Source organism: Trichechus manatus, unplaced genomic scaffold (assembly GCF_000243295.1).
Source record: "Trichechus manatus latirostris isolate Lorelei unplaced genomic scaffold, TriManLat1.0 scaffold00155, whole genome shotgun sequence".
NCBI lineage: Eukaryota > Metazoa > Chordata > Mammalia > Sirenia > Trichechidae > Trichechus > Trichechus manatus.
In genome coordinates, this window is record NW_004444091.1 from 6,699,025 (window position 1) to 6,711,292 (window position 12,268).

Sequence of the window (12,268 nt, forward strand, 5' to 3'; positions counted from 1 at the left end):
AGATCATCTGAATAGGAGCAGCAGTCAGATGCTGATGTAAGGAGTTCTCTCACAACCTGCAGGATGTTGTGATTGTGTTTCTGCAGCAGCCTTAGGTTCAGCTGCTTGTCACAGAATCCCATTTCAAAGAGATGGGCCATCAAGGCTGCTATCTCGTCTTCAGAAGCTACTGACTGTGTATAAACAAGAATATCAGAACAACATTTTCTATATAATTTAAGTGTTTATCTTGTAAATTTTTAAAATTGTTACAGTTTACCTTGGAAAGCATAGCACACTAATCTTCCTAGACTTGTTCAAAATAGTAGGCAATGAGATACAAGGGTATGGTGCATTTGCCTACCTTGTACCAGTGGGCCTTCTGAGGGTTAAGGAGGATTCGGAAGGACCTGCTGTACATTAGGTATGTCTGTGCTGGAAGGAGAAGGGAAACCAGTGGACTGATAAACTGTCCTTAGAACGAGGAAGAGAGTACTTCAGAGGGGACTTTCTACTCTGTCCTATATGGTTGTTGTGAGTCGGAATTAACTGCAAAGCAATGGGTTTGGCTTTAGGTTTTTATGATGTTAATGAAAGGATTAGGATGTATCTAGAGTCAATCTCTTTTGAGATATAAAAGAAGAGAAGTGAGCAGAGAGGAGAGGGACCTCATTACCACCACGAAAGAAGAGCCAGGAGTGGAGTATATCTTTTGGACTAGGGGGCCGTGTGCTAAGAAGGTCCGGACCCAGGGGAACATTGATGTCAAGACTCACGGAGATTACCAAGAATGTCAGGCTCAGAGATGTTGAAAGAAGACAAGGACCTTCCCCCCCCAGATCAAACAGACAGAGAAAGCTTTCCCCCAGAGATGACACCCTGAATTTGGACTTCTAGCTTCCTAAACTGTGAGACAGTAAATTTTTGTTTGTTAAAGCTATCCCCTTGTGCTATTTCTATTACAGCAGCAATACATAGCTAAGACGCTACCCAAAGCCTGGGAAACGACAGGTAAAAAGACATTTAGAGTACAGGGTAAGATCTTGTGCTGGTGCTGTCAGACAAATGGAACACCTCACCTAGGCTCACAAGGCTTCCTGGTAGATGGTACCTGAACTGAGTCCTGAAGGACAAAGTAAGTGTTGACCAGGAAAGAGGCAGGGAAAGGCAATGAAGACAGACAGAGTAGCCAGAAAAAAGTCTTGGAATTGTAAGAGAGTAAGCTGAATTTGGGGAACAGGACTCTTTGTTCTGAGAAGAGGAATAAGAAAAGACCAAATATCTAGGCAGGAGACAATTCATCATGCTCCTTGTATGTCATCTCTTAAGGAGTTTGGATTTTATTTTAAAGCTAGTAGGAGGAGCCTTTCAAAACTTTTAATAAAGTGATTGACAAGATCACATCTGTTCTGCACAAGAGCCCTCTACCATGGGAAGGATGTTGGTGTGAAGCAGGAAAGAAATTAGTTTGAGAATCCATGTGTAGGTAGGAAGGAAGGATGAAAGAGATAATTAAGAAGTAAAATGACAGAACATGGAAACCATGATTCAGTGGCTAGAAAGAAGTCAAGGAGAAATCTCAAGTTTCTGGCTTAGGTGATCAATAAAAGAGGATATAGAGGAAGAAGGATATATTTGGATGAAAGGAGAATGAATTAGGCCAGTTTTCAATGGTGTTGAGTTGGAGGCATGCATGGCACATCCAAGTAAAGATATCCAGAAAGCAGTCAGATGTATAAATCTGGAGCACAGGGGAGACATCTGGCCTGGAGATGAAGTTTGAGAGTTGCTTACATACAGGTTATAGCAGGAGCCATGTGATTGCATGAGATCATTCAGGAAGAGGAGGGAAGGGAACAAGAAGTCTTTAGGGAAAGGGAAGAAAGGAGGAACCTGCAAAGAAGAAGGTAACTAAGGGGAAAATGAGAGGTCTGTGCTGGCACTTAGGGAAGGGAGATTTTAATTAGGGAGGGAGATGGTTAACAGTGTCAAATGCTACAGAAAGGTTTGACTGAGTGGTAAGGAATTTCAAAGTGCAAGTGTGCACCACTTTTCAAATAGCTGGGCTAAAAGGGAAAAAGAGGAGAAGCTAAGATACATAAAATAGAGGGAGACATTTTAAAGATGGGTGAAACCTGAGCTCTTTTCTTGAAAAGAAAGGAGCAAGCTAGTAGTGACAGCAGTTAAAAGATAAAGATGAGAGAGAGAATAGTTCATGGAAAAAGATTCTGAGATGGTGAGAAGTCATGAGATACAAATCAAAGTTACTAAGGAAGGAATAACCTGGAAAGGAGGATGGATAATCTATTCTGAAATAAGAGGGAAGATGGCAACAGTGGAATTCGGAACGGAGGGAGATACCAGAGACTGTGCTTAATGCACTTACAGACTTTCTCGTTGGAATTCTCTCAACAACCCTGCAAAACAGGAGGTATTTTATTATCTCCATTTTGATAAATGAGGGTTTATCTTCACCGGGTTGCCAGGGCTTAATTTCATCTGGCCAGAGTGCTTCTTTCTGGAAGTCCCCTCTGAAGTACTCTCTTCCTAGTTCTAAGGACAGTTCATCAGTCCCCTGGCTTCCTTTCTCCTTCCAGCACAGACATACCTAATCTATAGCAGGGCCTTCCCAATCCTCCTTAACCCTCAGAAGGCCCACTGGTACAAGGTGGGCAAGTGCACCATACCCTTGTATCTCATTACCTACTATTTTGAACAAGTCTAGGAAGATTAGTATGCTATGCTTTACAAGGTTAACTGAAACAATTTTAAAAATTTACAAGATAAGCACTTAAATTATACAGAAAATGGTGTTCTGCTATTCTTGTCTATACACAGCCAGTAGCTTCTGAAGACCAGACAGCAGCTTTGAAGGCCCATCTCTTTGAAATGGATTCTGTGAGAAGCAGCTGAACCTAAGGCTGCTGAAGAAACACAATTACGGCATCATGCAGGTTGTTTTAGATCTCCTTCAGGTCAACAACTGGTACAGCCGCTGCTATTGAAGAGTTTCCTTGAATTAAGTAACTGCCTGCTGCTCAGAGATGATCTTTGTTCTGTTATTGGGGTTGGGGTAGAAGCACTTGTTCGATTTTCAATCTGATGAATATTTACACAGGACATCACGAATTATCAAGACAATACTTACAATACATACAGTATGTGCTGGAGTCGATAAAAGACCAGAACTTCAATTTTCACTTTAGCCATTGGATGAATAGTAGGAAAACAGTCTTTTAATTGATTCAGATAAAACTCCTTTCTCCATTTTAGTGTACTGAAGAGTATAATTTGAACCTCCTGTAGAACCAGTTTTCCTTCTGCTTGTATTGAACCTGACTCTTTTTTTAGTTAATGTGGATATTTTTTATGGGGATATCTGTTGTCAACTTTTAAGTGAAAAATGAACATTGGAAGAAAGGCTACCAGTTGTTTTCAATATTTTTTCTTATAATTTCTCTAACACTACCCCAAGCCTCATAGCCACATGGATGGAAATGACACCCAGAGCATCACAGAAACACTGCTACTCCTCCTATCTCAAGGAGAAGGTCATTTCCCTGCAAGACTTAGTAACTGAGAGACCAACTGATGTATTGAAGAGGATCCACCTTCTAGGTCTCTGCATTTCAATGAAAGGAGGGAGGAGTGTGCTAAATAATTAACCCACCAGCACCTATAGAGCTATGTCTATTGTAGTAATTTTACACACATTTTTCTTTTCTTTAAGGGGAAATTATTGTTAAGTAGGTAGTGTGATATATTTTGTTAATCCTATAGGGGAAGAAAAGAAGCCTTCTATTACTTTAAAAAAAAAAAATCCATCCGAGTCAAGTGGATTCCAACTTACAGCAACTCTATAGGGCAAAGTAGAACTGCCCCATAGGGATTCCAAGGAACTACTGACTGGCGCATTGGAACCACCAGACCTTTTGGTCAGCAGCTGCTTACTTAACCCACTAGGCCAACAGGGCTCCCTATTATTTAAAGGGAAAACTAAATTTAACAATTACTTTTTTTTTTTTTTAATTAATGTCATGGCAGATCTTATTTTACAGCAGAGTAGGGGGAAATAGAAACATGAATGAAAGGCACGCTCTTATGTTAATCTCAGTAAAGTTCATGGGTGGGCAAGAGGGTAGATGTGACATATAGGATATTCTGGTGAGTTCCTGAATGTCCCATGTCGGTTTAAAGGTATTTGCCCTAAAGAGCCTAGAGAAGTATTTTGCAAAACTTGGGTTGGGGGCAAACTCACTGAAACAGTTTTGGTTTAATCTTAGGATGAGTGGGAAAGAGCTTGCTTCTCAGAGCCCGGGTCCTCACTCTGTTTACAAAGGAGAGTCTTGGGTGCAGTTGATGAAGGGAGAGAAAGAGTAATAAAAACTGTTCGAGATTTATTCATGAAAATGATCGTTCAAGAAAAAGAGAAGAATCTGACCCCCGGCCCGAAGGGGAAGGATAGTTCAAATAGTATTATTTAACCTGGTTGTATTTATAACGAATGGTGATCTTAATTAATCATAAGCCATAATGTTTATTTACAGTATACTGTTGAATGCTATCAAAATAAACCAGGATTCAGGCGGAAACCAGGCTGTTCATTATTTAAAAGGTTTTTATGGGGCTTCCAGTTAGAAGGCTGAGCAGCAGGTGTGTGTAATTGGGGTGCGTGGAGACCATTCCACCTGAGTCGTAGTGTAGACGTCCGGGACAGCTGTACGTCCCGGCGTCCACCCCATTGTACTTGCACATAACCACTCAAACAATGAGGAAATAAGGTTCCTTTGAAACTCCTACCTGGACTGGCTGGTCCCTGCAGAAGCCATCCTGACATCTTCAGCATCTAAGAGCAGGACAGCTTTCCTCTGCGGCTGCGTGGAGAGGGCGGGCCTGAGCAGGAGGGGCGGGGCCGGAGGAGAGGAGGGGCGGGCCCGAGGCGGGGCTTCCCGAGGCAGAAGTCCAAGCTTGTGGTTGGGTCTGGCTTTCACACTTTTGATTCCGCTTGAAGCCCTTTTTTGTCACTGCCATCGCCCGAGGGTAAGATACTCCCAGAAACCTCCTAACTTCCTTTCCCTTTCGGAGGCAGCGCCAGGGGGCCCTGTGTGCCTCCCCCTAGCCCAACTATCTGGGTTTCTGGTGGGACTTGAAATCCTCCCTCAATGAATTCCCAGATTCTCCGTCCGTGCCTGCCTCCCTGCCCAGCTGGCTGAACCCTAAGGAGCACTGGAAACAGCTTTGGTTTCCTTGGAGACCAAGGTCCCTGCTCCCTGCTCCCTGCCGTACGGCCCATTTACTCCCCCAGGACCCTGCAGATGGGGGCTGGTTGCGGGGGTGGCCCCAGCACCACCCTTCCCCAAAGTCCTTTTCCCCAAAGACACACTCAGAAACCTTGCCCTCCTACAGGTGAGAGGAGTCACAGAGACCCCAGACCTGAACCAGATGAGGCTCCCTTTATTTTAGCCCAGATTCCAGGGGCAGATAACCTAGTAAGCAAGGTAAGCATGGGCTTACATGTGCTTACTTACAAATCTGTAGTCAAGAATTTCACATGGGTTTCACCACATCAAAGATGTAAAAATGGCGTGGTGGCAGCGTCAGACCTCCTTGTCTAAGTTCACAAGGAGGAGAGGAAATCATTGTCAGCGTCAATAGCCCAAGGCTGATTTTATGAAGTAGAGGTCACATATGCCCCCTCTTCCTCTGTCCAACCTTTTTATCCTCCTCAGGCACTCTACTTCTCTGCTGGGTTCACTGATTCTTGCAATGGCCACACAGAACTCACAGACAATGCTCAACGATTATGGGGTTTATTAGAGAAGTAAGCAAAACATACACACACAAAGCAAACCTGTTGCCACTGTGTCGATTCCAACTCATAGGGAAGTAGCAGGTTACAATTCAGGACAGCGACGGATTACCCAATAAGCAAGGTACGCACAGCCTCACTTGTGCTTACTTACTAATCTGAAGTGTACAATTTCACTGTAACCCAGGTAAAATTGTGCACTACACTTTAATAAGTAAACATTAAGCTAGTGCATACCTAGCTTACTGGTTAATTTGCCCCTGATTCGGGATTAGACCCCGGTGGTGTAGTGGTTAAGAGTTCAGCTACTAAGCAAAACATCAGCAGTTCGAATCCACCGGCTGCTCATGGGAAACCCTATTGGGCAGTTCTTCTCTGTCCTATAGGGTCGCTATGAGTCGGAATTCATTCAACTGCAATGGGTTTGATTCAGGATCAGTAACGACTCAGGATACAGTTCTTCCATCAGGAGAGCCTCTTCTCAGTCATGCCTGCAGGCAAGCCTCTCCCCCTCTGACCCTTGGCCCCTTGGCCAGCCTCTGCCCTACTTGGGCAAATGTTGCAGATCTCTTTAGCTCTGCCAATAGGTGCCCAGGGCCACCCCGCTCCACCAGTAAGCCTTGTCCGAAGGTGCTCTGTGGGTCGGTGCACCCACTGTAGCCGCCTCAATCCTTGGGCAGGGAAGCCCTCTGTATTGTGTGGCACTAGTCTCCTGGTTCCACTGCTGCCAGTTCTCTACCGTACTTGCTGCCACTTCTTGCAGTCTTGCGCTGTCTCTGTTGTTACAGCTGTCTGTCTCCTGGGTCTAGGAGGTTCTCAGTACAGGGGTCCCAGGTCCAAAGGTTTCCTAGCCACACCTAGCTCACTTCCTTTCTCCTTGTTTCAAAGGGTCCCAGTTTTCCTATAAAGCCAGCATCTGTCCAGGCTTAGGAATGGAAGCTTTCTTCCACAACTGGGCTGGGATATCTCAGGCATTTCTGCCTCGGTGCTCTAAAGACCTCTTCAGAACAGCGTTGTTGAGAGGCTGAAGGGACTGTCCAGACTGCTGCAGCCCAGCCCTAGGCAAATTCCTTCCCTTGAAGTGAAAGACAGCTCAGCAACTTTCTCAGGGGGGGAAGGAAAAGCTCTGCCATTCACTTATGGAAGTCCCTTAATGTGAAAGAACTTCTGCTTTTCTTTTCCCTTTTATTTTCCCTCTTGTTGGCGGACTGAGCTCCCTTACAACGAGGAAAGGAGCTGACATGCATTGCGATTTCTGATGTCAAAGTCCTGGCTAACCACTCAGTTTTCCATACCCTGTGTTCCTCAGGCTGCCACTTGCTGGAGCCTCTTGGTGGGGCTCTTTGCCTAACTTGAGAACTTAAAACTACAGTTACATTCCGTGTCAGTGCTAACAAGCTGAGCACTGAACTTTGTTCTTGTCTCATTAGTGAAAATTCCCCTGAAGGATGGATGAGACCTTCCCCCAGCTGGGCTTGTGAGAGGATGAGAGCAAGTTGACCCTGTCCCCAGACCCACCCATTGGCAGCAAAGCCATCAGCTATTCCAGCACCGGTAGCAGCAAGTCTTTTATTTCCTGTGTGCCTTGCGAAGGGGCCGATGGCGAAGGCTTTTTGATTTGTCCCACCTGCCAGGGCAGTGGGGCGATCCCCAAGGTGAGTAGGCTAAGGCTCTGGAAATAGCCTGAAATCCAGGAAGAGCTCTGAGCTGGCCCTGAGAGAGACCCCTGAATGCTCTTTGAATCAGGTTAGGTCTCCTCCCAGCTCTTGTTCACCCCGTGTCCGGCTGTCCAGGGCTTGCTGCAGAGACCCCTTCTGCCCTGGTTGTATCCCCAGCTGGGGTTTTCCAGCCACTCTACTGCCTGAGCAAAACTCTATGCTTTAGGATTCAGGAAGTAACAAATTACCTCTCCAAAGCTGGGCATCTCTGATTTACTGATGACTCAGAGATTCCTCACACCAGTCAATGAAAATTTCACTTCCATTCTATAGATGGAAAGCTAAGCTGACTATTTCAGTAGTGCAGCTCAGTGTTTCCAGTCCTGCTGGTGTGGGGGCTGGGGGAGCAGAGGCAGCATGCTTCTAACACTGCTCTGTGAGGTGGACAGGTCTTTCTGGGAGGCTGGAACAGGAGACACTGTTCATGGCTACTTCTTGCCCCTCCCTCTCCCCCTCTTCTCTCTACAGAGATGGAGAAACAGCTGGTGGCCCTCATCACCTATGGGGACCAGAGGCTGAAGCCCAGACACATGTAAGTTCTTCTTCCTCCCCCGACTGCACAGGCTGTTGTCCCATGGGGGCTGGCTGGTCTTCTTGTTTGTCTCCCCCATTCTACTGCCCCCAACTTTTCTTCACTGGTTCTCTCCCAAAGAGCCTGAGCCTCACTGGGGTCAGTCAGAGTAGCACTAGTTTCCAAGGATTTTCCAGGTTTCAGAAGCCCCAGGCACAGCAGACACTCCCTTGGTGTCCTTCCCTGAGTATCACGGCTCCCCTCTGGCACACACAGAGGACCTCTTGACTCTGCAAGTCCTCCCAAGGGGGAAGGGTGGCCCTAGCTGCAATTGCTTTGAGGAAGTTCTTTTTCCTAAGAGCTTCCCTTGCTATGGCGGTTGAGGCCAGCTCTTTCTCTTCCCAGTAGAGATGGAAAACCAGCTGCTCCCTGTGCTGGGACACTTCAGAGCCTCAGAGGCAGCCCTGGGTTTCACCGGTGGCCCTGTGACTCTGATTTTCACCTGGGTCCGTTTTGACATGAATCTCAAAAAAACCTCCTCCTGAGGTCCTCAGCTTCAGCCTGGGAGCCCCCACCCAGCTGTCTCTCACCACTGCACCAGAATCAGAAACTGGCCATGCCTCTCCTAAAACACTAACAAGGTGCTGTCTCTTTCATTATTGTTGTTGTTGGTTGTGGTTGAGTTGATTCTGACTCATGGTGACCCCATGTGTACAGAGTAGAACTGCTCCGTAGGGTTTTTCTAGGCTGTGATTTTTCAGAAGCGGATCATCAGGCCAGACTTCTGAGGTACCTCTGGGTGTGTTCAAACTGCCAGTCTTTCAGCTGGTAATAGAGTACTTAACAATTTGTACCACCCAGGGACTCCTGTCTCTTTCATACATATCTGTTTTGAATTTGATGGTGGATGGATGGTCTCCTTGTCTGAATATTAATGGTAAAATTCAAAAGTCTCAAAATACATGGGACTTATTTCTACTAGTGATAAGAGCTGACATTTGTTGATAAGAGCTGAGCTTTTCCTGTGTGTCAAGACCTGGGATTAGTGCTTTTCCATGCATTAAAAACCAGTTGTCATTGAGTTGATTCCTACTCATTGCAACGCCACGTGTGTCAGAATAGAAATGCGACCCATAGGGTTTCAGTGGCTGATATTTTGTAGGTAGACCACCAGGCTCTTCTTCTGAGGTGCCTCTGGGTGGATTTGAACCTCCAAACTTTTGGTTAACAGCTGAGCACATTAACCATTTGTGCTTCAGGGATTCCTTTCATGCATTACCGCATAACAAATTCTATGAGGTAGGTACAGTTGTTATCTCCATTTTACAGATGAGGAAACTGAGGCTTACGGAGGTCAAGTGGGTTGCTCAGAGTTATTTGCTGGTAGGTACAGAGAGCTGAGAATGGAAGCAGACTGCCTGCCTCCCTGTCCTGTGTTCCTACCCACTCTGAGCCATACTGGAGCCTGGGTTCATCTTCCACATCTGGGAGCTAAATGTGCAGTTGTAGGGAGGAAAGCGAGGGGAGAGCCTTGCAGCTGGAGAGGATCGTCTGAACCCTCTCCCTCAAGTTCCCTGTGTTCAGACCTCTCCTCTACCCTGGGTCCTGCTCTCCCACCTGAAGCTGTTCGTGTTCCTGGCAGCGCTCACGTGCCTGGTGACCTCCGCCCTCATCTTCTTTTTCCTGTTTCCTCGATCCATCACTGTGCAGTCTGCTGGCCTCAACTCCTTCACAGTGGCCTTTGACAAGGCTGATAGCCTCCTCAACATAACAGTGAGTGGATGCTCCTGGGCTCCTCCCCACTTTCCAAGTAACCCTTCTCTGCAGCCTTTGTTCTGTATTGTGACCCTGGGCATGGGTAGCCAGGAATCTGATAGCAACCAGAGGGTGCTGGGAACCTGGGGAGAAGCAGGGACAGCCATGAGCCCCATAGTCTTAATCATCTAGTGTTCCTCTAACAGAAATACCACAAACAGATGGCTTTAACAAAGAGAAATTTATTTTCTCACAGTCCAGTAGACTACAAGTCCAAATTCAGGGTGTCAGCTCCAAGGGAACACTTTCTCTGTTGGCTCTGGAGGAAGGTCTGTGTCATCAGTCTTCCCTATGTTTGGGAGCTTCTCTGCGCAGGAACCTCAGGTCCAAAGGATGCGCTCTGCTCCCGGCACTGCCTTCTTGGTGATATGAGGTTCCCATGTGTCTCTGCTCGCTTCTCTCTTTTATATCTCAAAAGAGATTGACTTAAGACACTATCCAATCTTGTAGATGTCATCGGTATAACCTGATCATAGTGACAGAGTTTACAACACATAAGGAAATCACATATAACCTCATCATAGTGATAGAGTTTACAACACATAAGGAAATCACATCAGATTACACAATGAAACAATACTGGAAATCATGACCCAGCCAAGTTGAATGATATTTTTTGGGGACACAATTCAATCCATGACACCCATAGAAGATTGTGTAGGATTGAGACTGTGTACAGTGAGGATTCAGAATCCAGACTAGATAAATCATAGGGTGCAAGGAGGGGTGAGAGTACCTGAGACTCTGGTGTAGGACTAAGTGGAGAGAAGCCATGTGGGGTAGAGAAGAGATCCTGAAACAGGTCAACATCCTAGCTAAAGCTGACCCCTCACCGTTAAGCACCCCTCTGAGGGGCTCCCTGCTATTGTTCCTCCACACCTGAAACCCATCATGGGGGTGGGGCTCAATCAGCCTAGGGAGCTAGATTTCTGCAACTGTTGGCTTTCCCCTCAAGGATGGCCACTCTCATCCCTGCCTTTCCTTGTCTTCATCCCAAGGATGACTTGAACATCTCCAATCGCAACTACTACCCCATCACTGTGACCCAGCTGGCCATCCAGGTTCGCTACATGTCCCTTGTGGTGGGGCAGGTCTCCTAGAGCCTAGTCCTCCCCATTGGCCCTTGAGCCAGTGAACAGGTGACTCCCCTCTTCCTGGCCAGCCTGCCTTCTGGTGGGTGGATCTGTGTGGTGAAAGGAGGGGAGCAGCCAGTGTTGGTGCTCACCCTGTGCCCCTGTGATTGGCAGCTGTTTTACACAGTGGTCAGCAGGATATGGGATGAAAATACATAGTGAGTATCCCTTGATTTTCTCCCTTAGGGGCTTTCCTGCTTAGCAAACCCTGCAGCCTGTGTTTGACCTGCCCTCTTGTGGCTAAGACTATAGTGTTCAAGGGCTCAGTTGTCCCCAGCCTCAGCCTGTTTGTACTTAGATTGGAAAAAAGGCTGAGTTTCGTTAATCCCTACAATATGTGGCCTTGAGCTCTTCAGCCTGACTCCCTGAGAAACATGAGTGTCTTGCTTTCTGTCAAGGGTGGGGACAGAACGTGCCTGGGCCAAGCAGGCGGGGGCTGTAGAGGTGATGTTGCAGCAAGAGTGCCATGGTCACCTTAGGCAGAAGGAAAGGGGAAGGGTGGGAGCAGCATCTTGCAGTCTCCTGATGGAAGGGGTCCAGGAGCGGAGGGGAGGAGCCTGGGACCTGTAGGTCTCCTCTGAGCTTTCTGACAGGCCACTTCATGTGAAACAGGGTCCCATATTCAGTCTTTCCCTCTCTCTCTGAGCAAAATCTGTACCTGGCTGAAAATCAAAATCCATCATGTGTTTTTGCACATCCAGTAACTAGGGTTGGGGGCCCTGGTGTCTCCCCCCACCTCCTACCCCCGCCCTATCCCCAACTCCTGTCCCACCTCAGGTCCCTCTCAGCACCATCAAGCTGACTCCAGGAATCTTTGTTGGCTCTTGGGAATAGCAAGCCTAGCCCCTTCTCTAGGTCCCACCTTGTGGTGGCAGCCACAGACTTGTATAGAAGCTGCTGGGACAGGTGGGGCTGTTGTCCCAGGTACCCTGGCAGAGTAAGGAGTAGAAGGAAGGGAGAAGGTGCTGTCTGAAGGAGCTGACCCTCCCCAGACAGCACAGCCAGGCAACAAAGCCTCCTCCCTCTCCAGGAGCACCCTGACCAGTTCCTACCTGAGACATTGGGAGCAGCTGGTTTTCCAGAGCTATGAGTATGTGGACTGCTGGGGAAACTGTTTAGTGCCCCACTTGCTGGCCCCTCACCTGCAGTGACGTATCTTCTGTCCCTGCACTCTGGGTACTTGCCAGCCTGGTCCGTATCTCCCACAACTCCCGTTGTACCTAAGGATGGGCTAGTGACTTTGCAAAAGGAAAACCCCTGCCCTATCCTCCCCTCACCACCACCCCCATACACACACACACAC

The 12,268-nt window shown here is 47.2% G+C and overlaps 1 pseudogene; it reads left to right on the forward strand.

The window, feature by feature from the left end:
* The first annotated feature begins 7,123 nt into the window (after positions 1-7,123).
* On the forward strand, positions 7,124-12,116 carry LOC101356153 (transmembrane protein 106A-like; annotated as a pseudogene).
* Positions 12,117-12,268: the final 152 nt, after the last annotated feature.